This window comes from Chiloscyllium plagiosum, chromosome 2, assembly GCF_004010195.1.
Source record: "Chiloscyllium plagiosum isolate BGI_BamShark_2017 chromosome 2, ASM401019v2, whole genome shotgun sequence".
Lineage (NCBI taxonomy): Eukaryota > Metazoa > Chordata > Chondrichthyes > Orectolobiformes > Hemiscylliidae > Chiloscyllium > Chiloscyllium plagiosum.
The window spans coordinates 123025856-123047549 of NC_057711.1; the positions used below are offsets into that span (position 1 = coordinate 123025856).

At 39.2% G+C, this 21694-nt stretch overlaps 1 protein-coding gene across 22 annotated transcripts in view; it reads left to right on the top strand.

The window, feature by feature from the left end:
* adgrl3.1 (adhesion G protein-coupled receptor L3.1) overlaps positions 1–21694 on the top strand; it is a 682401-nt gene that overhangs the window by 130131 nt on the left and 530576 nt on the right. For 21 of the 22 annotated variants that reach the window (XM_043717822.1, XM_043717936.1, XM_043717949.1 and 18 more), the window contains exon 2: positions 10040–10152. The exons of the other annotated variant lie outside the window; for it this stretch is intronic. The gene's annotated coding sequence lies outside the window, so the exon portion shown is untranslated. The remainder of the gene's footprint in view (positions 1–10039; positions 10153–21694) is intronic. 22 annotated transcript variants of the gene reach the window in all.

Below are 21694 nucleotides of genomic sequence, written 5' to 3' on the forward strand. Positions count from 1 at the left end.
GTGATCTCTGCCATTGTCACGAAATGATTTGGAGATGCCGGTGTTGGACTGGGGTGTACAAAGTTAAAAATCTCACAACACCAGGTTATAGCCCAACAGGTTTAATTGGAAGCACACTAGCTGTCGGAGCACCACTCCTTCATCAGGTGAAGAGGGGCACTCCGAAAGCTAGTGTGCTTCCACTTAAACCTGTTGGACTATAACCTGGTGTTGTGTGATTTTTAACATTGTCGCAAAAGGCATATAAGTTCTGAATGGGAAAGGCAAACAGTATCAGAACATGGCATCGGTTGAAAGAAGAATGAGATTTAGGGAGCTAGGTAATGCAACTGACCAAAGGTTGTCATCTCTATTATTTCCAGTGGCATGTGCTAGTGATCATAGGTAGAGGCGGAGAGCACAGATGATGTCCAGGGCCGTACAAAAATGGATACTGAAGCCTCAAAACAGCTCATCAAGAGAAAATGCAAGATGTTGCTTGAAACATAAATTAGTAGAGTGAAAATGGGACATTAAAAATCACTGGTGGGTAACATTAAGGAAAATCCAAAGGTGTTTTCTAAATCTATCAGGGGGAAGAGAAAAACTGAGAAAGAGTAGGGCCCATTAGGGACCAAAGTGGCAATGAGATCTTTGCATTCATATTCACAATAAAGAAGGATGATGTATGTTTCGGATTTGGGAAGGGGTCTGTGGTATACTTGAACAAATTAACATCAAGGAAGAAAAAGTATTAGCAGTTTTAGCAGGCTTGAAAGTAGATAAATTCCCAGGACCAGATGATATGAATTCAAGGCAGCTAAGGGAGACAAGGGAGGAAATTGTAGGAGCTCAAACATCAATTTACAAATGCACTCTGGCCACGGGGGGATTTCAGAGGACTGGAGGCCAGTCAATGTGATACTGTTATTCAAGAAGAGTGTTGGGGATAAACTAGGAAATGACAGGCCAGTTACTCTAACATCTTGAAACAACTGGAAACAATTCTGACAGAATTAATCAACACTAAGAGACAAGAGGATTGTTCAGGGGTCCTTAGCATGACTTTGTAAGGGGAATATCATATCTCAAATTTGGTTAAATTTTCTGAGGAGTTGTCTAGGTGTGTAGATAAGGATGGAGCAGTTGGTGCAGTCTGTATGGATTTGTTTGAAAGCTTTTGAAAAGGATTTGCATGACAGATTAGTCAAGAAGCCAAGAGCCCATGGGCTGAAGGACAAATTGGATTCAAAACTGGCATCCAGGACAGGAAGCAGAGAATGATGGTTGAAGGTTGCCTTTGTGACTGGAAGCCTTTGTCTAGTGGTATGTCATAGGGTTTGATGCTGGCTCCCTTGCTGTTTGCTGTGTACATTAATGGTCTATACATGAATATACAAAATATGCGATCAGTAAGTTTGCAGATGATATGAAAATTGGTGGTGTGATAATTAGTGAGGAGGAAACCGTTAGACTTCAGGAACAAATGTTTGGACTGGTCAGGAGGGCTGCAAGTGGCAAATGGAATTCCATTCTTAAAATTATGAGGCGATGCATTTTTGTTAAACTAAGACAAGGGAGTACACATTGACTAGAAGGATCCCAGGACATATAGAAATCAGAGAGACTTTGGGGTGTGCATGTCCATAGGTCATGAAAGGTGGAAGAACAGATGGATAAGGGGGAAAGAAAGCACATGGAATGTTTGCCTTTAATGGTCAAGACCTTGACTACAAGAGCAAAACGTTATGATGGAGCTATATATAACACACAGGTAGAGCACTGTATGTAGCTCTGGTCACTACACTGTAGGAACGCTGTGATTGCACTAGAGGAAGTGCAGAAGGGGTTCACTCGGATATTGCCAGGCTGGAGCGATTTGATTATGAAGAGAGATTATCGGCTGAGCTATTTCTTTACAGCAGAGAAGGCTGAGGGGTGATCTCATTGAGGTTTACAAGGTTCTGGGGGGGCGGGTACATAGACAGGATAGGGAGGGGTAACCTTTCCCCTTTGGGGAAACCAGGGGGCACAGTTTTAAGATAAAGAGCAGGATTTTAGAAGGTATTTGAGGAAAACCGTTTTCATCCAGAGAATTGCGGGTTTTGGGAACTCACTGCTCCAGATGGTGGTAGAGTCTAGATTGCTGAAGATATTTAAGAACTATTTGGATCAGGATTGAAACATCGTAGCACAAAGGTTTATGGGCCAAGTGTTTGGAAAAAAAAGGATGAGACGAGATGGATATTTGATTACCAGAGTGGACATGAGCCGAAGGATCGCTTTCCAGGTGATAAACACTCTACAAGTCTTGGTCCAAATCCTGAACATTAACTGCTAATGCCCCTTTCATGAATTACTATAGTTTTGATGAGTGTTGCCTCCTTTTAGTGCTCATTTCTTCAGATGTATTTAGTGCCCCATTGCATCTTACAGCATCAGAACAAGATGAGGTTAATTCAATGCTTAATAGATCCAGACATGATGTCAGTTGGAAAAAGGTATCTTCAGAAAGGGTTATTTTGTTTCCAAAAGAGTTTTCAAACTTGTCACAGCATAGCAGCACCTTCTCCTCAATTAAGAGAACTATGCCACTTCTATTCCACCCTCTACCCTCGTGTATGTTATTTAATGCTAATGCAATTCACTTTGAAATTGCTGCCTGCACAGGATTGCAGACCATCATTGTATTCCCTTCAAAACAGTTGAGAGCGATGAGTGGGGGAGGATGGGGTTACGCAGAGCGGATAAAGGAACATGTTGACCATTTGTCAGTGTCACTCTTGCTGAGCATGTGGCTGCTAATGTTTCCTTTTTATTGACAGCTCTGCAAGTGCGGAATTACGGGTTTGTGTCCATGGCCTATCCCCTCTCCTGCCTGTCGTTGAATATGAAGTAGTACTTATATGACAGATTGTATTTCAGTGCTCACTTGAGTAAGGGATGTGCCATTCCTGTTAAAGAACGTGCATGTGTGTGTCTCGAGATTACTGGCTACTGTTCAAAGCCCAATGTCTGGGTGATTTGTGTTGCCAGTAGTGAACTTCATGAAATAACTCCACAGAAGCCTGAATCCTATCACCACGTCAACCTTTATTTACACATGGAGAGTCCTTGACACTGATTCAGCTGTCTCAGAGCCAGCACTGAGTGACAGGATTTGACACTCCTGTTTATATCGGTCAGCTAGGGCTGCCTAATTGGACCAGACTAACAGCCCCACTCAGGGAACTCATATTCCATGAGGTTCACCTGGCTGACCCTTGCCCCCTAAACAGGACCAACTTGAAAAGCTTACCCTGAGTTAAGTATTTTCATGGCAATCCCATCAATGCCAGTGTAGTGAAACTATTAAATGAAAGCAGCAGATTATGAATGCGAATGTCTAAAATAAAATCAGAAATGCTGGAACCACTTAGCAGATCTGCTGGCTGTGAAGATGAAAACAGAATTAAAGTTTCAAGTCCAGTATGATACTCCGTTGGAGTGAAAGGTTTACCATTCAAACAAATTAAAATGTTTGCCAAACACTTTCACAAAGATGATGTTTCTTTTTATGCTAAGCTGATACTTTGCTGCTAAAACCAGTTGTGCCCGTTCTATTGTTGATCAGGCTCTCCCACACAGGAGGAAGACCACTTCTTTCATGCTCTTACCTTTTTAAAATGGGTGTGTTTCAATCATCACATCAACACAAATAAAGTTGTGTACAAAATTGTCATTTTTTTGGCTGAATGCTTCAAATAAATAATTTTGATAAATTTGATACCCTTCCTGTGACACTACATCAAGAAAGCAGGGTGAACAGCCAGTTTCTATCTGACCAACTATTGACTGATCTGTTAATGTTTTGTGAATTTTTTTTGGCCTGGAATTGCAAGTGGTCATTAAAATCTACCTACTGTAAAGAGCATTTGTTTTTTGTTTGCTCCTTCACTGAAGACATTTTTTAAAAAACCCAAGATTCATCCTTATCAGAGGTGCCTTTGTTTGCAGATCTGATTAATGGAACAATAATAGCATGGATTGTGTGGGTGGAAGTGCACTCAGTGCTGACCTTGAAGAGAGCTGCCCATTCTGTAGTGTCATGGTGTGATTTTTCCCTTTTACAATTTAAATCTGGTGCCAAGTCAGAGGAATGATTTGGTGTCAATAACAGTGATGCCAGCAGGTAGGTAAAAAAACCAGTCACATTGAAGTATTCATCCATCGCAAGTTAGGAAGATAAGAGCACCTGATATCCTTCACCTGCTTTTTAAGTTAAAGATGAGGAAGTTAAGACAAATTAATTTAATTGCATTAATAGAAGTTAAAACAAATATATTGTTCCTTCAAAAAATATACACAGCAAATTTAGTGTTTATGGATGAATTTGACTTCCCATACATATAAAATTTGCTTTTCAGAGTCAATAGGGTGCTTAGTGTTACTTGGTATGATACCAGATGAATGAATGAAGAATAAATGTATCATCAAGGCAAAACCTTTTGGAGGGTAATGATAAATTCTCATCAGTTCAGTCGATCTCCATTGATTGCAGTTCGGGTGTTACAGCAACATTCCCCCCTTTCCCGCTGGGAAAGCATAAAACCACAGACAGAAATGACGGAGATCAAGTTATTTGCATTTGTAAGGTATGAACTTGTGATGTTTTAGTAGATTAAGTGCTGGAAGCATGGAGGTTGACTAATGTGGTGCTATTATTTAAGAAACGTTTGTAAGGAAAAGCCAGGAAACTATAAACCAGTTAGCTGTCTGTCACTGGTGGGCAAGTTGTTAGAGGGAATTCTGAGGGACAGGATTTATGTGCATCTGGAAAGGCAAAGACTGATTAGAAATCGACAACATGGCTTTCTGCTTGGGAAATCATGTCTCAATAACTTGACTGAGTTTTTTTGAAGAGGTGACAAAGAAGATTGATGAAGGCAAAGCAGCAAATGTCGTCCATGTGGACTTCAGCAATGCGTTTGACAAGGTGCTGCATGGTAGACTGATTAGTAAGGTTAGATCACATGGGATCCAGTCGGGTGTGGAGGGAGAGGGGGCTAGCTAATTGGATATGAAATTGGCTTGAAGGAAGGAGACAGAGGGTGGTGGTGGAATGTTGCTTTTCAGATTGGAGGCCTGTGACCTTTGGTATGCCACAAGGATCGGTGCTGGGTCCATTACTTTTGGTCATTTATATAAATGATTTGGATGTGAATATAAGAGGTATGGTTAGTAAGTTTGCAGATGAAGTTCTGGGATTGACGTATTAATGAACCAAAACCTGCAACCCATTCTAAAAGATGAAAGACTTAACAGCAATCTAGGTTTGTTCAATATATCATTTCAGTTGCATGACATTGTAATCTTTTGCTATAAATTCTGTGTCTTATGGTCCTGCTTCACAGCTTCCTGATGAAGGAGCAGCGATCAGAAAGCTAGTGCTTCCAAATGAACCTGTTGGATTATAACCTGGTGTTGTGGAATGTTGTTGTTAAAGGGTGCAGAAAAGATTGACCAGGATGTTTCTGGGACTGAGGGTTTGAAATATAAGGAGAGGCTGAAAAGGCTAGGTTTCTTTCGCTGGGCCTTGGAGACTGAGTGGTGACCTTGTAGAGGTTTATAAAATCATGAGGGGCATGAATAGGATGAATAGCCAAGGAATGAATTTTCCCTGGGGTGGGAGAGTCTTAAACAGGTTCAAGGTGAGAGGCGAAAGATTTAAAAAGGTCCTGAGGGGTAACTTTATCATGCAGAGGGTGTTGTGTGTGTGGAACGAGCTGCCAGATGATGGAGGCTGGTACAATTACAACATTTAAAAGGTTAGGTATAGGTATATGAATAGAAAGGGTTAAGGGGGATATGGACCAAATGCTGGCAAACAGGACAAAGTCAGATCGGGATATATGGTTGGTGCAGATGAATTGGACTGAAGGGTTTTGTTTCCATGCTGTATGAATCTATGATTCTATGACTCTAATATCAGGATTCAAATCAGGGAAGTAGCATTTGTTTGGGTGACTTACTCACCTGAAAAATGTGTTGCTGGAAAAGTGCAGCAGGTCAGGAGACTTGCTCATCTGCACCATTTAATGCATGTTTACTGTCACAGCACTATACGTCTTGGAGATGGAAATGTGTTGCTGGAAAAGCGCAGCAGGTCAGGCAGCATCTAGGGAACAGGAGAATCGACGTTTCGGGCATTAGCCCTTCTTCAGGCTAATGCCCGAAACGTCGATTCTCCTGTTCCCTAGATGCTGCCTGACCTGCTGCGCTTTTCCAGCAACACATTTCCATCTCTGATCTCCAGCATCTGCAGACCTCACTTTCTCCTATACGTCTTGGAGTAAACTCCGTCAAGGGAAGAGATGCTTAACCTAAGCATTGGTTGGCCATAAATAATCTTGGTCTGTGAGTAATTTGGGTTAATAGTCTAAATGAGAATATTCCAAGATTGTTGCAAAACTTTGCTGAGTTAAGTTGTTCAATGTCACAAAGAGTTTCAGTCGAAATGAGCTTTTGTGTTTTGTTCATCCTACAATGACGACTGGCTGTTGAAGGCGTATTTGAGTCAGTGTTTTAAAGTCAGCTCTTTCTCCATCTGCAGCCAACAGCAGTTGACTTGAGATAAGAATTTTCTCTAAAATTACACCATTTTTGAGGAACATGAATATGAATAAATATGTAAATAAATCAAGGAAAAATTTCCTCATTAGTTCTTGTGTGTGGTGAGAGGATGTTATCATTTGTGGCAGCTTCTGATTGAATCCAAAAGATATATCTGAGCAGGGAGAACTTACAAGCTACCTATTTTCCAGTATCTCCTTTTACACCTATTAACTGAAAAGTCAAAGCAAAAGCCTCCATTGATCAGTGACATTTTCATAAATTTTAAGCAATCTTTCAGATTTTAATCAAGGATAGTCTTAAGAAAGAGCCTGTAACATAGAAGTACATGGGTCAGTTAGTAATTGGAAAGACTATTTGACTGCAGTAGTGATGATGCACTTCATCTGTACATTGATCTTAGACTACAATGGAAACAGTCAATATCTTTCATGAGGATATCTAATGAGCACTCCAGTTTTCAACAAGTTCAACAGTAATTGTGACTGCAGAAAAAAAATCCCTCCAATTAATCTGTCGGGTACATCACAAAAGAAAAGATTGATAACGGTTCAAAATAAAGTTTGGCTGATCTGCATTTCTCAAAGTTCAATGGGATACAATAGCTGAGAGCAAAGTAACAGTATTTTAGATGATTTGTCAGCTCATGTGAAAGAGATCAGGTGGACTGCATAGACAAAACGACAACTTTTTCTCTAATTCTTTGCCATCCGTCGATGATGTCCAATGTTCACTTTCTGATCTATCTTGTATATCAGTTAGTACTTTACATTACTCTGTGACAGGGTAGTATTGAGGAAATTGTACCTGACCTTCATTTCTTGTGCTTGCTATTGAATGAAGAGGGAAATTGGCCATGATTCATACCATATTGCAGAAACTCAACGATATCAACTATTGAGCTTGTTACAAGAGCAATGATGGCTTAGCCAAAATGTCAGGCGGGGTGGACGCCTACAGTCTTTGTTTGATCAGTATGTTGGTATTAGAAGAATGAGGAAGAAGTTGCTGAAGATTTATTTTTAAAATAATGGATACAGCACTGTTTTGAATAAAACAGCGACAGTGCAAGGTGTGGTGATGGAGGAGGCAAAAACTTTGGATAAGGGGAAAGGTGTAATTGTTAAATCTGAGACTCGCTGTATTTAATTGAATATGGTATCTAACATGTAGATCGACTGAGCCAGAGTACTGAGACATCAAAAATATAGTGCAGTGAAGAGAGTGGTATCATGAATTGGCAAAGGTAGCTCAGGCAGTATAAACGATTGACCGTGCAGTGCCTTGAGTTAACCTGCTTCACCTTGTTAAAAATATAAAGTGGGTGTCATTTTAAGAAATTTAAGGATGAATAAGCATGTGAACAATATCAAAACAGACTGGAGATGTAAAGTAAGCTTTTTAACTCATGCTTTCAGATAGAGATCCAGTATTAATGCTTTCATATCTTGCTTCTGGTTTCATGTGTATGTTCAACAGCTACACAGCATTTGACACCAGGTTTAGCAACATTAAGCGATAGTTCTGTCAGGAAACATAAGCTATTGGGTTGCATAGTTTTAATCAATAACATTTGGACCATTACACAGAGCATGATTTTTCATTTTTTTAAATTTTAAATTGAGTGGGGCAAGTGTGTTAGTTGGTGACAGTAGACATTTCACACACTTATTAAGTCATTAGGTGTTGACAGAAGAGTGTGGCTGAGTTGTTTGACCTATCACTGACCGATATCACTATCAGCCAATTAGAGATCAGCAGCTTCTGGTTCCTAAAAATTGTTGCTTGAAGCCCACTCCTCAGGCTCGAGTGGTAAGAAGGTAAATTTTTTTCTTATTCTTGTGATGGAATGGGGGTGTCATGTAAAGGGGGGAGTCAGAGTTGACCTCCTTGAAGCCTCTGTCTTTGAATGGCGGAGGTTGAAGAACACACCCACTCTCCCACCTACTTGGTCTGGCAGATTTCCCAGTGTCCCTTAGTTGATGGTGGGTTTAGATGGTTGCCAAATGCCTGACTTAGCGAGGTGGCAAGTAAAGGGTGAGATGCCCTATCGGAACAACTCAAGTAGACAGCTCCTTTTTTCATGAAAATATAAGGATGTGCGATAAAATGCTTATTTGTGATGCCCACTTTCCATCAGTGAATTTAAAAAATGCTGTTTAAGTAGTTTAAAAAGATTGTGAGCTGATAAAACCACATAAATGTCTTGAGTTGGTAAACTTTCATCTGTCTTGAATAATCATTATGCTGAGGAACAGTAGGAATCCTGATGTCCGTTGTTTGCCCACGTATTCCCCCCCACCCCCTTTCCCTCTTCCTTTCACAGATAGAAATGAATAAAATTTACCAAACGAACATGACTGTTTACTATCTTTGGATTGCTGACCTTGGAGATTTATCAGTCTCTAAAGCATGTGAAGGTTTTAATCTATGTTCAACTCAAATGGTATTTTCCTTTGTGCAAAAAGGGTGAGATGGTAATGGAGCTAAACACTATGCTTCTGATGAGCCTATTTGGGGTTGAAAAATTTACCTGAATATCATCAGACCTGTCCTCTGCAGCAGAATCATTTCCCGATTATTGCATGTAAACTAATAGCTGATGCATTGTGAAGATTGCCTTAGCTTTTCATCAGAGTTTATCATTCCCCAAGCATGCTAAAGCAGCTCCTTTGCAGCTCTAATTTTTTACTCAACCCAGTTATTTCACCGTTCACTGCTGAAGGCAGGCACAAAGATCTGTCATGATTTAATGGTTAATCATTCACAGAATAGAAAATCATTTTAGTTGTGCTGTGTTTTGTTTCCTTTTTAAGAAGAGGTCATTTTTCAGCTGTTGAAATTAATCTGGTTTCGCTCTGAGCAGTGGATGTGGAAAATATGAGATGTTTGCATTACTAACTGCAAACCTAACTCGAATGTTGTATGAGACCCCGGGTTGAGCTGGTTCAACTTAGTTTAAAACTAGGTGTTCCAATCTTGAGTGCCATGTGAATTCATTTTGTTTTGAAGTAGCTGACATTGTGAAAAGACACTTAGCTATACCACCAACCTTTCTACTTATCCAGACAAATGTCCCCCAATTTATTCCAGTGGACTGCATTAGTTTTCCAGCAGTGCTTTTCTGCAATTAATTGTGAATTATTTTCTCTGTGTGTGTACTAACACTTTAAGAATCAGACAGTGCTTTCCAAATCCAAGATTGGAATTATGTCTTCCAAACTCTGAATGGATAGTTTGGAAAAAAAATAGATATTCTATGCTCCCTTAAAAAATGGCATTGGAATTTTGCAAAAGTGAAAGCTGTTTCGGTTATAAATATTTGCAGTGTATAGTGGCAGCTCCTTTTAACTTTAAGACATTAAGATTTTAATGTTTCATGCGTATCACATTGCACGCCAGAAATGTACTTGTAAAATATTAACATTAATGCCTCCATGTTTTACAGGTGCTCTGCATTGATTCTGAGGACAACTTTGTTTCGGTGGCTAAGGAAATCATTTGAGGACTTGGGTATAGATCATTCTGCTTGGTCACTAGTTTCAATCAATTCACATTGAGGTTAGTATTGCTTCTGTGAATAATATGCGAGGAATTCATGAGCATGTGAAACAAAACCCTTCTGAAATCTGTTAGAAATGAGCAGATCAATTTGTTTGCAACACTAACAAGAGAAAAATGCAAAATGTGATTGGAGGGCTTTAAAAATCTTAAATCCGAGCTTGATCCTGTCAAATGGTATATGTAAATAACTAAGCAAAACAAATTGTAGTTGCTCTTCCATTTTCATGTTTGTGAAGCAATTGTGGGAAGCCATTTCTGAATGCTCAAGTTAGTTCTCCCAGTCTAATGTGTTGAATTTGATTTTGGTGTCTCAAAGTTTACGTGTCTTTGCCTCTGTAGATGTAAATCCCTCAGGTAAGCATTAACAGGGAGAGTTCTATTTCAGCTGTCTGTTGAAATACTGTTGTTCTTTCCAAATTGTTCCATTGAGTTTCTTCTTCACATTTTGAAGCTGCGATTCAACCTAGAACTGAATGTACAAATACAAGAATTTGGACCAGAATTAAACCAAATGGCGTCTGTTTGCTTGAGCCTGCTCCAGTATTTGATAAAATTGGGGTTGACCAAATTGTAGCATTTACTTGTTTGTCTGCCCCTATACCCTGAGATTCATGACTGACAAGGAAGTCAATATAGCTTGTCCTTTAAAAAAAATCAGTGATCTTGCATCCATGGCTCAATGGAGTGAATTCCACAAACTAACTATCCTCTGAGAGAAAAGAAAATGTTCCTTGTTTCTGTTTGCAATGAGATATCCCTTAATTTTAATCTGTGTTGCCTAGTCCTAGTCCCTTCACTAACTGAAAGTATTCTTTCAGCATCCATCCTGTCATGTACCTTGAGGATATTTGTAAGATCTTCTAAAAACTTCGATGCAATTCCAACCTGTTCTCATAAGATAATCATTTCTTCCCAGAGATCATCCAATTATGTTTTCTTCATAATGTTTCTGATGCAATTATGCCTTTCCTTAAATAAGGGAACTAAAACTGTACATGTATCCCCAGATGTGGTCTCACCAAATCCCTAGACATTTCACTCACCATGCAATAATTGACAAATGTTGTATTTGCTTCATAATCACTTGCTGTGTCTGCATGCTAATCTCTTGTGATTCATGAATCAGGCCACTCAGATCTTTCTGTTTTATGGAGTTCTGCAATCTCTCTCCATCAGCTAATTTTTTGCCTCAGTTGACAAATCTCTTGTAGCTTTGCCTTCAGCCATTAATGCATAATGGACAAAATATGCAAAGTACAGTTGATTACTGAACAAGGGATCGATTTCTCTCCGAGATTTTCAAGTAGTGATTTGAAAATTTCCTTGTTAGAAGACTGGAGAAAATATGTTTCCTCAGCTATACTTCAGGTACTAGTCCCATTAAGTTGACATGCACTTAAACTGCGTGGAATGATTATTGCTGGAACAGGTTCGAAACTATTCCAGTAAACATGTGTTATGCAGTAAATGGATTTTAACTTTTCAATCAAGTCTTTGCATTGTGCTGTTTAATATTCAAGTGTCCCGTCATGTGCTGCAATAATACAATATAGGATTTACAAGAGGAGCAATTCAAATCTAGACCTTTGTATGAACTTGCTGCACATGCTTGCTTCCAAAAGACCAATCTGATCTTTTTTATGTTGACTTATGTTTGTTCCTCAGCAATTATTTTGACATAAAACAAAGTAACAATGAAGTAATTTGGGACTTCAAATTCCCTTTTATTCCCCAGGTTTTTCTTTGGCCTCAACCATTTTCACCTTTCTTTCGGAATGGTCGGGAAAGGTGGGAATTAAAAGTTTTTGTTTCTTCTGAGTTTTTAGTAGACATAAGCACTTCTGCTGTTTGATTCAAGGCAAAATGTTTGGTATCATGTTCTGGTCAGTTCCTGGAATTTACTTGGTTCATCTATGGAAATGGTAATGTATTGTGATTAACCTCTAACAGAAATCCTTATACAATGAGAAGTATGGAAAAACAATTTGGTCCAATCAGTTTGAATGAGAGACAAAATTGACTGTTCGGTGTTTGTGATTGACCTGATGTACCAACAACTGGTTTGATTGATTCATTTTTATTATGTCATGAGATGACCTGTTCGATCACACTCTTCCTGTCTCAATATGAGATGGTTTTCATTTAATAAAACAATTGCACCATGCTGCTTTTTAAACTATAGAGCACTGATATCTTATGCAAAATACTGAGAAACTGATTAGCCTTCCTGAGCAGATTTCTTTCCTTCTTTGTCCCTTAGCGTTAGTCATTTATGATTTTGATTTTCTTCTGGTCACTGAGGCACTATTGTATTCAACAAAGAATTCAATGTATTCTTGTCATCAATTTTTCATGTAAATCAGTGGAAATTCTTTCTATAAATATCAGTCTTTGAATTCGTCTTCAAATACCACTGGGTATGACACAAACAATAAATAAGAAATGAATTAGCTGAACTTTTGATCAAAAAGGGTCTAAGAGAGGCAGTGGCTCTGGAATAAGCATTGCTTTTTCATGGAACAGGATAGGATGGTTGCTTTTTCTGAGAATAAGATATGTGGCATTTTGTAGCAGAAAGGAGGAGATGTGGAGGGAAATTTACGACACCATCTTATTTTCTCCTCTTGAAAGCTGCTCATTGCATTTGCTTTTATTTTGGCAGGGTAATGGGGTAAATAAGTTCTCTATGTCTCAATCAACAGGATTCAAACCAGTGTAGACATCGATGCACTTCCCTTGCTAATACAACTATCTCCTATTGGGATTCCTGTATTTAATAGAATGTGATGTCGCAACGGGTAAAAACAAAGTTGATTTTACTCATCTACTATTGAGCAGCTTTGCGTCATTTCTACAGGTTCAGTGAGCTTTGTTTTCCCCTTTTCTCTTTGGCCCAGCTCATAACCAATTTCATTCAGCAATGGAACGGGCAATGTCTCTGCAACTCACTATCTTTACCAGGCTCTCTTGCTCACAACATGACTGAGAAAGTGGATATCTCATGCAGTGATATGGGAAATAGAGTGTCAAAAGTAGGTAGAACCTGGACTGAAAAAGGCAGTGACTGAGGCATGGAGGCTGTGAATAGAATGAGAAAAGGACCACAAAATTTATTGACATATTCCTATTCCTTTTTCTTGCTTCATCACCACTTTTGTCATTTTATCATTGCCCTCCTACTTTATCACAGATGGTTTATTCTATCCTCTGCTCCCCCTCTTTTCGAGTCTTGGAACTTGCTTAAAATGCGGATAATTTTTGTCAGCATTACCAAATGGTAACAACTTAAATCTAACCTCTGCTTATCTTTCAGCAGATCAAGCAGCATCTGTCAAATGTTTACAGTATTCTCTGTTTTAAAGATAGTTCATTACTTCTGCATTATAATTTACAACGCATCTTGACTGGTTTGAAAAATATGCCAAGTAATGAAATTGGTCTCTAGCAATGTTGCAAAATGCACATTAACATATTGGTCATCCATATTGCACCATACCTAGTTTTCTAATATACAAAAGTCTGGAAGTGAAAGTCACGTAGGCTGTGAAATAGGCTACAAATTATTTAATCGTCTATTTGCACTATCCATGAGAAATGATTTTATTTTGGTGTGATGTTGATATTGGGCAAGTCCTCTGTCTCCATGTTGGGATCCTGCAGATGTCTTGATGCATGGACCGATGTGCGAATTGTCTGGGAAATTTGGACTTCTGATGTGCTGCTCCCCTGCAGCCTGAGACATTCCATGAATGTCTGTGGCCCTGAGCTTAGAGTCAGAGACTTCAGACTATCCAAGGTACTAAGTGGGTAATTACCCAGAAAATGTTAAGTTTCAACCAGGTTGAAACCTAATCAACATCTAACACCATACTCAAACACCTCCCATAACCCATACACCTTCCTCTATCTTACCCTGTTTTTCCCTCTGGTTTTAAAAGTGATGGGTAGGCTTTGCTTGGCTTAGATGGTACTTTTATTTTCTCATTGAATCAGAAAGATGGAAGTTCATGCTCCATCCACTATTTGAAGCTTTCCAGTGGTTTCTTGACCTAATGTTTAACATGATCCATATTTTGGAAGTAAACCAACTAGGTTGTTTATTCCTTTTTGGTTGTAGGACCTTATTATGAGCAAATTGGCTTTACCTTCAAACAGTGGCCACATCTATGCAGGGTCCTGAGGAACATTAAAGGTGCTCTATAATTGTGGGTTCTTGCTGTTCCATGTGATATTTTTCAAAATCTGCAAAATAGACATTTTGAATGAAAGCTTGTGAAATTAATCTTAACCTTGCAAAAGTATGCATGAGTCTCCTTGGGTTGAAATTTGTTGCGACACTTTCATTCCATGGGATTATTAAGTGATGCTTGCTGCCTGGAACTGACACTTCGTAGAAAGAGTAGCCATTAGGACATGCAGCTTTGCACTGTCATTGTCACCTTCAGAGTAGGAGAGTGAAGTGAAATGGATATACTGGAGTTTTTCTTTCACTATCTTTGACAGCAATATATTATTTGCACAGAGCGTTTCCTCCTGAGATTTCATGGATGGGTTATCTAATGTGCTTGGTCTGCACTGAGCTTTCTTTGGCGTCTTTGCCCTCCACAAATTTCGATGTTCATGCTAATCTGGATAAAATATTGAAGGATAAAATATATATGTGGAGAATGTGAAAAGAAAATGTAAAATTCCACAATGTGCAATACATTTGTTCCTGTCTAACAATGGAAAAGATGGGTTTATGTTTTTGGTCTAAATCTTTTGGTCAGAATTTGGTAATCAGACCAGCTTCTTTGGACAACTGAATAAAATGTGGTGAATCAGGGGATTAAAAAAAGACGTGTGTAAGAGTTGACGTACATATGTTGATTTTGTTCACGCAATGCAACCATCCTGGATTTATTGTCAAAACCTAGTTGCTGATGAGGTGGTGGTTGGGGCGACGTACTTTCTCAAAGTGCTGCAGCTCACAGGGTTTAACCACATGCTCAGTGCAGCTAGAGAGTTCATGAATTTTGACCCAGTACTCTAGTACTTGAAATGCTAAACTCCTGCTTGTCAACACCAAGCCAATTGAGTTGAGAAGGAGGAAAATTACTTTTATATTGGCTGAGCATGAGGCACAAGGTCCAGCATCCTAATTGGAGGGAATTTTGATCCCCAAAAGACAACCTTTCACATAAATGACTTTAAGGATGGAGTGCTTTTTATCTATGAGGCGAAAGTGAGGACTGCAGATGCTGAAGATTGGAGTCAAGAGTGAGATGCTGGAAAAGCACAGCAGGTCAGGCAGCATCCGAGGAGCTTTTGCCTGAAACATCGATTCTCCTGCTCCTCGGATGCTGCCTGACCTGCTGTGCTTTTCCAGCACCACACTCTCGACTGGTTTTTATCTATCTTTGTTGAGGTCTTGGAGAGGCTTGTTTTTCAGTTCCTTAATACCATGTTATACATATATAAGCTCGTTAGGCTGGAAGGTTTGTTTTCAGACGTTTCATCACCATGACTAGGTAACATCATTAGTGAGAGTTTGCGGTGAAGCTCCTGTGGTATGTCCTGCCTTTCTATTTGTAGGTATATTTATAAGTATAGCAAAGTTACATACTTATCATCAACATGAGCTACAAATCTTCTCAAAAATCGCTAACCATGTTATACTGTTACCTGTAGACAAGCTGATTGATAACTTAGGCAATGGTAGCATTTCACATTGAACTATATCATTTCAGATTTGACTGTTTACAGTACTTTGCCTAGTGGCATCATCAGTTACAGCTTCTGTCACTCTGTGGTTACGGTCAATGCCATCCAATGGAATTGGAAGTTGCAATTGTGGAATTCTGTCTTCAGCGATGAAGGAGTTAATTTCAAGATAGCCCATGAGCTGACTGCATAAACTGTTCTCTGAAAGCAACACAGCTTCACAGAATAATGAACATTTACTTGGTATGCACTTTTCAAAAGAACTGTTGTACGGTGTAGGTCTAATAGGAGATGATAGTTAATTCGAAAATACTTCACTGTGCAGCACCATCTGCTGCCTCCAGAGAATACATGAGTCATGTGACCATGACCTGGCAGGTCCATATTCAAGCTAGGGTGCGCCCTCATAAAAGCTACATCCACTGAAGTAAAATGGCAGTGCAGCTGTAACCTTCAAGAAAAACTCCCTCCCCAGTTCAGTGTCACGGGCTTTGTGATTTGAGATGAGGACGGGACTGACTGTCTGCAGCATGATTGTACAGTGGAAATGTCTCAAAGCCTCTTGGTTCATTGTTATTCAGCATGAGAGTATGTTGGCACATAGATGATCTCCACTGTAAATTATGCACAGTTTACATGGGAATCTCATTAATTCCCTAAAATCAGAAATGGTTGGTTTAATTTGTAATAGTGTCATGTGTTTTAGACGATTTTGAATGCACTTATTTCCTCTCCATTGAGTTTCAGACACTGACGCAGCAAAGGAAGAATGTGCAGGTGTCATTCTTTGTTACAGATTAACTCTTGGAGAAGGTAGAAAGCAACAACTGTTGTGTACTTCAGATTCCTTTTTGGTTAATTGTTTTTTTTTATGGGACACTACTTCAGGGAGATGTCTTTGTGATGGAACTTCCTTGAAAGAGTATTGGTTAAAAGCACAGCCTGTACTTTGGAGAATATATTCCTGATCTCAACATTGACTGAACTGATTCTTCAAATGAGCATCTTTCCCTGGCTCTCCTCCTTTGGTGTACATAGAACATGGAACATTACAGCTCAGTACAGGCCCTTTGGCCCTCTGTGGCTTGGTTACAGCTCATAGATGCATAATGAAGCCTATGCTTCTTTGTCATTTGCACATTTGTATGAGGGAGCAAATTATTTCAAATTGGTTGTGGTTAGGGAATACTAGGTAACTTAGATTGTTACCATCCGAGGTCATTTTCTCATTGATTTTATCCATAAACTGATTTATGTCAAATTTGATGGTTTTCTAATTATGGGTCCTTTTTTCAAGTTGAATATTACATGTTACATAAGCATCAATGTAGTAATCATGTCAAAGGAATTTTTCTGACCCATTTCCAGACTTGATCTGCCATTAGTGAAACACTCCCTTCTCGTCTGCATCAAGTAGAACTTCGCAAAAAATATTCCATAGCCATGGTTCATACATAGTTAGTGGTTCATACAGAACTGAGGAAGAATCCTTAAAAAAGGAACACTCTGAAAAAGCTGGAATATTGCAAGTGTGCTGAAGGCTATTATTTGGATTGAGGTTTTATTTTTGTAATGTGACATCATTCACAAGCTGTGAGTGTTTCACTTACTGCTGTCTCCCATTCCCCAAGGCCTTTCCAGCACAATACATTCTATATTAAAGTCAATGCACAGCGCATCAGCAAAAAAATTCAGCACTGACCAAAGATTGCATTGTGTATGTAGACATACATGAACCAGTGTAATTCTGAACATTGTGACATCTGGCTTGTTGAAAGGAATTTGCTTGGTAGATTAAATAAATGGTAGTCAGCTACCCTGTGAATGTTGACTGAATATCAAGTTTGTTTCACTCTTGCTTTGATAATTCAGATAGCTTTCCCAACTCATCTGAGCACATTTTCCTTTTTGGTGTTCCATCTTTTTTGAAAAAAGAAGGTACTATTGCCTTACTATCTACTGAGCGAATTGGCGTTTGATCTAGCTGTTCTTTCTAACTATTGCCTCTATCTTTATTATGCCGTTCTTCTCCATGAGTACTCCAAAACAGTGCCCATCTGTCTTGCAATTTCTTGTTAGTCCATCTCTCAAGAGTAACATGTTGTATAAGCTTTTAAAGTAACAAACATATTTCACTGAAGCATAATTGATAAAAAACATATCCGCTACATCAGGTATTAACAGTCAAATAAGCAAAAGCTTGGTCAGAAAAGCAAGTTTTAAGAAAGTATTAAAGGAGGAAGGTAAGATGTAAGGAAGGCAAAATGTATGGAAGGCATAGGCAACTGAAAGCTGGGCCACAAATAGCAAGGTGATTAAAATCAGCAATGCTCAAAAGCCCAGTATTGGATGAATGCAGGTATCTCCAATGATCCTGAAACCAAAAAAGAGTGCAAAAGTAGGAAGGGGTCAGGTCATGGAGGGTTTCACTTCTGAACTGTTTGAACTGAAGTCATGAACTGTTTGAGTGTCCTGACTATGTTGTTACCCTCTCTGCAGTGTCAAGCACTGCTAACCATTCTGGTCTCCATCAGCACTTTCCTTGGTTGCCATCACCTGTGCTTATCAGACAGTGACGACTAATTTGCAGCAATTTTTTTGTTCCACTCCACACTACTTCTTTGGAATTCTGCCCAGAATTTAATGTCCTTTTTTGTGGTGATGTCTATTTGACATCAGTACTGAATGCCTTTCATAAGTTTAAGGTGTTCTTCAGCCTAAAAAAAGTGAAATACAACAGCTAATTTATAATGTGTAAGTTTTGTAAACAGCATGATAATGACCATGCAAATTAATTTTGGTGTTGACTGAGGCATTGACATTAGCCAGAATGGTAAATGCTGGTGACTGCCAACTCTGTGTGTTCAATGTTTTTCTCCCTTTCCTTTTGGACAAGCCATAAGTGTCTTTTTATTGAACTCTGATCATAGTTTTCGCCACCACCCTTTTGAGACTATTCTTGACCCTGCCCATTTCCGCTGGGAGATCAAAAGCTTTTTCTATGTGCTACCCTGATAATTAGACTACAAGAAAAAAGAACAGGAGGCCATTCAGCACCTCAGGCCTCCTCTGCCATTCAATAAGATCATGGTTGATCTGACAGTCCTTATGTCCACTTGCCTTTTTTTCCGCATGATCCTTAATTCCCTGAATATGTTTATTTCAGCCTAAGTGTTCACTACCTGTTCACAGAGTTCCAAAGAGACACATCCTCTGAGAAAATAAATTCCTCTTCATCTGAGTCTTAAATGGGCATCTCTTAATTCTGAAGCCCTCTGGTCTTAGATTCTTCCATGAAGGGAAACATTCTCTCAACATTTATCCTGTCAAGCCTCTTAAGAATCCTATATGTTTCAATGAGATCACCTCACATTCTTCTAAAGTCCAGTGAGTAGAATCCCAACCTGTTCAACCTTTGCTCATCAGAATATTCCACAGTGGGAAAACTGTGGAAATATGGGGAGTATGAGAAGAAATTCAGATGCCAGTCCTGGCTGGAAGATATTGATACAGATACACCACTGAGCTACCCAGACCAAGGATCATCCTTCTCTGAACTGTGTCCAATGAAATCATATCTCTCCTTAAATAAGGGGAGCAAAACTGTTCACAGTACCCCACATGTGGTCTGATCAGCTCCTTGTGCAGTTACAGTAGGACTTCCCTGCTCTTACACTCCAACTCTCTAGAAATGGGGGGCCAATATTCCATTAGCCAATTAGCTGATCTTTCAGAATAAATTGTTCTTGCACCTGCAAAACACTGCCAAGAGATGTATTTGTTACTGCGTTATTGAACCACTGCATTTCCTAATGGCTCCCTGTTAGTTATTTTAGGTTAGGAATTTCATGATATGAAACTAACAACTATGATTGAACAGTACTGTGTGGCCAAATCAGGGTGGTTTGTAATTTGGAGATGACATTGTTCAAAATTGGTGCTGTTTTCACTCTTGGGGGTCACAGGGGAGAAACGAGCAGTTAAAATAAACTCGGTGAGTTGCTAATATAGTAAATGTTGATTGCAATCATGGAATGCCTGCAGAACGATTATGTTTCAGTAGGGTTGGAATCCAGAGGACTGCTTTTCTCTGTCAGCTAAACAATAATGTGTTGCTGTAGCAAGAGGTGAGTTTTCCAAAATGTATTTCAGTGAACCTTGTAGCTGGAAAACTGTTTTAAGGCTAAAGATGACTCATTGTGAGGTGTCCAACATCCACTCTGATATTAGGCTATTGTAATGCCATTCCTGATGAAGGGCTTTTGCCTGAAACATCAATTTTCCTGCTCCTTAGATGCTGCCTGACCTGATGTGCTTTTCCAGCACCACTCTAATCTTAACTCTAATCTCCAGCATCTGCAGTACCCGCTTCTGTCCATTATAATAACATGGTCTATCCAGTTAGTGCTTTGGTTCATGTTGTCCTTCCTTTTCCACCAGAAGGTAATAATAGAGAATCTGGTGATGGCAGTGCTGTTGAAGGTCACTGGCAATGGTTATATCTTTTCCTATTCGAAGTATTCATTGTTTGCTACTTAGCTTGAGCTGGAAGCATCATTAGGAGGACCATGAGGAACTCCTGCAGTAGCTGCTTCAAGATTCATAATCTGTGCCTCACAATTATCAAGGCTGACATTCTTTTTACCATCATAAAATTTTCAACCTCCGGGCTCTATCTCCATCCAGAACATGCTTTATTTACAAATCATTCCGTAGCCATGTTCTACTTTGAGTTGATAGCCATCTGTTCATTTGGTTGAAACCGATTATTCTTTCATATCTGGAGTACTATGTTACTTACTCATCCAGCTTTTGCATTTGATTGGCAGAAGTGCCTGTTTTCTAGAATTGTAAATTCTCCTTTCTAAAATATTTTCAAAAGCTACCACTTCAACAATGCCTTTGGTCCTTTGAATAATCTCCCTTCATACTGCCATTTCTTTTTGACATTCATTGATGCTTTGCTATGTTCAAAATGTCACGTCCTTACTATTATCTTCGTTATAATGTTGATATTTGCCTGATTTCCAAGTATGTAGAAATATGTACATTCTGTTTTACACTTGTTTTTCTTTCCCTCCAGCATGATTGCAGTGAGAATGGGTTTCATAAAAGCATCACAACTGAAAATAGGAACAGGAGTAAGCCATTTGGCCTTTCAAGGCCGCTGTGCTATTCAGTGTGATCATGGCTGATCACCCATTTTAATACCTCGTTCCCGTTTTCTTCCCATGTACTTTTAACCCTAAGAACTTTACCTAACTCCTGCTTGAAAATATTCAATATTTTGGCCTCACCGATTGCTGTGTCAGAGAATTCCACAGACTCTAGGTGAAGAAATTTCTCCTCATCATTTCTCCTAAAGGGCCTACTCTGTATCCTTAGATTGTGATCTCTGGTTCTAGACTGCCTGGTCATCAGGAGCATTCTTTCTGTCTTTAGCTAGCTAGTCGTGTTAGAATTTCATAGGTTTCTGTGAGATCCATCTCATTATTGTATAACTCGCGCGGGCGCGCGCACACACATTTGTCAATATATCACTATTTAGATATTAATCTGCCTTCCTGTTTTTGCTCCAGTGGATTACCTTACATTTATCCACATGTGACTAAATCTCCAGTGCATTTGCCCACTCAGCCAAATTGTCCAAATCACACTGAAACATCTCTGTGCCCACATCTCAGTTTACCCTCCCTCCTAGCTTTATATCGCCTGACAACTTGATGATATGCATTTAGTTCACTTATCAAGATTAGATCTCATGGAATACAGCGAGAACTAGCCATTTGGATGCAGAACTGGCTCGAAGGTAGAAGACAGATGGTGATGGTGAAGG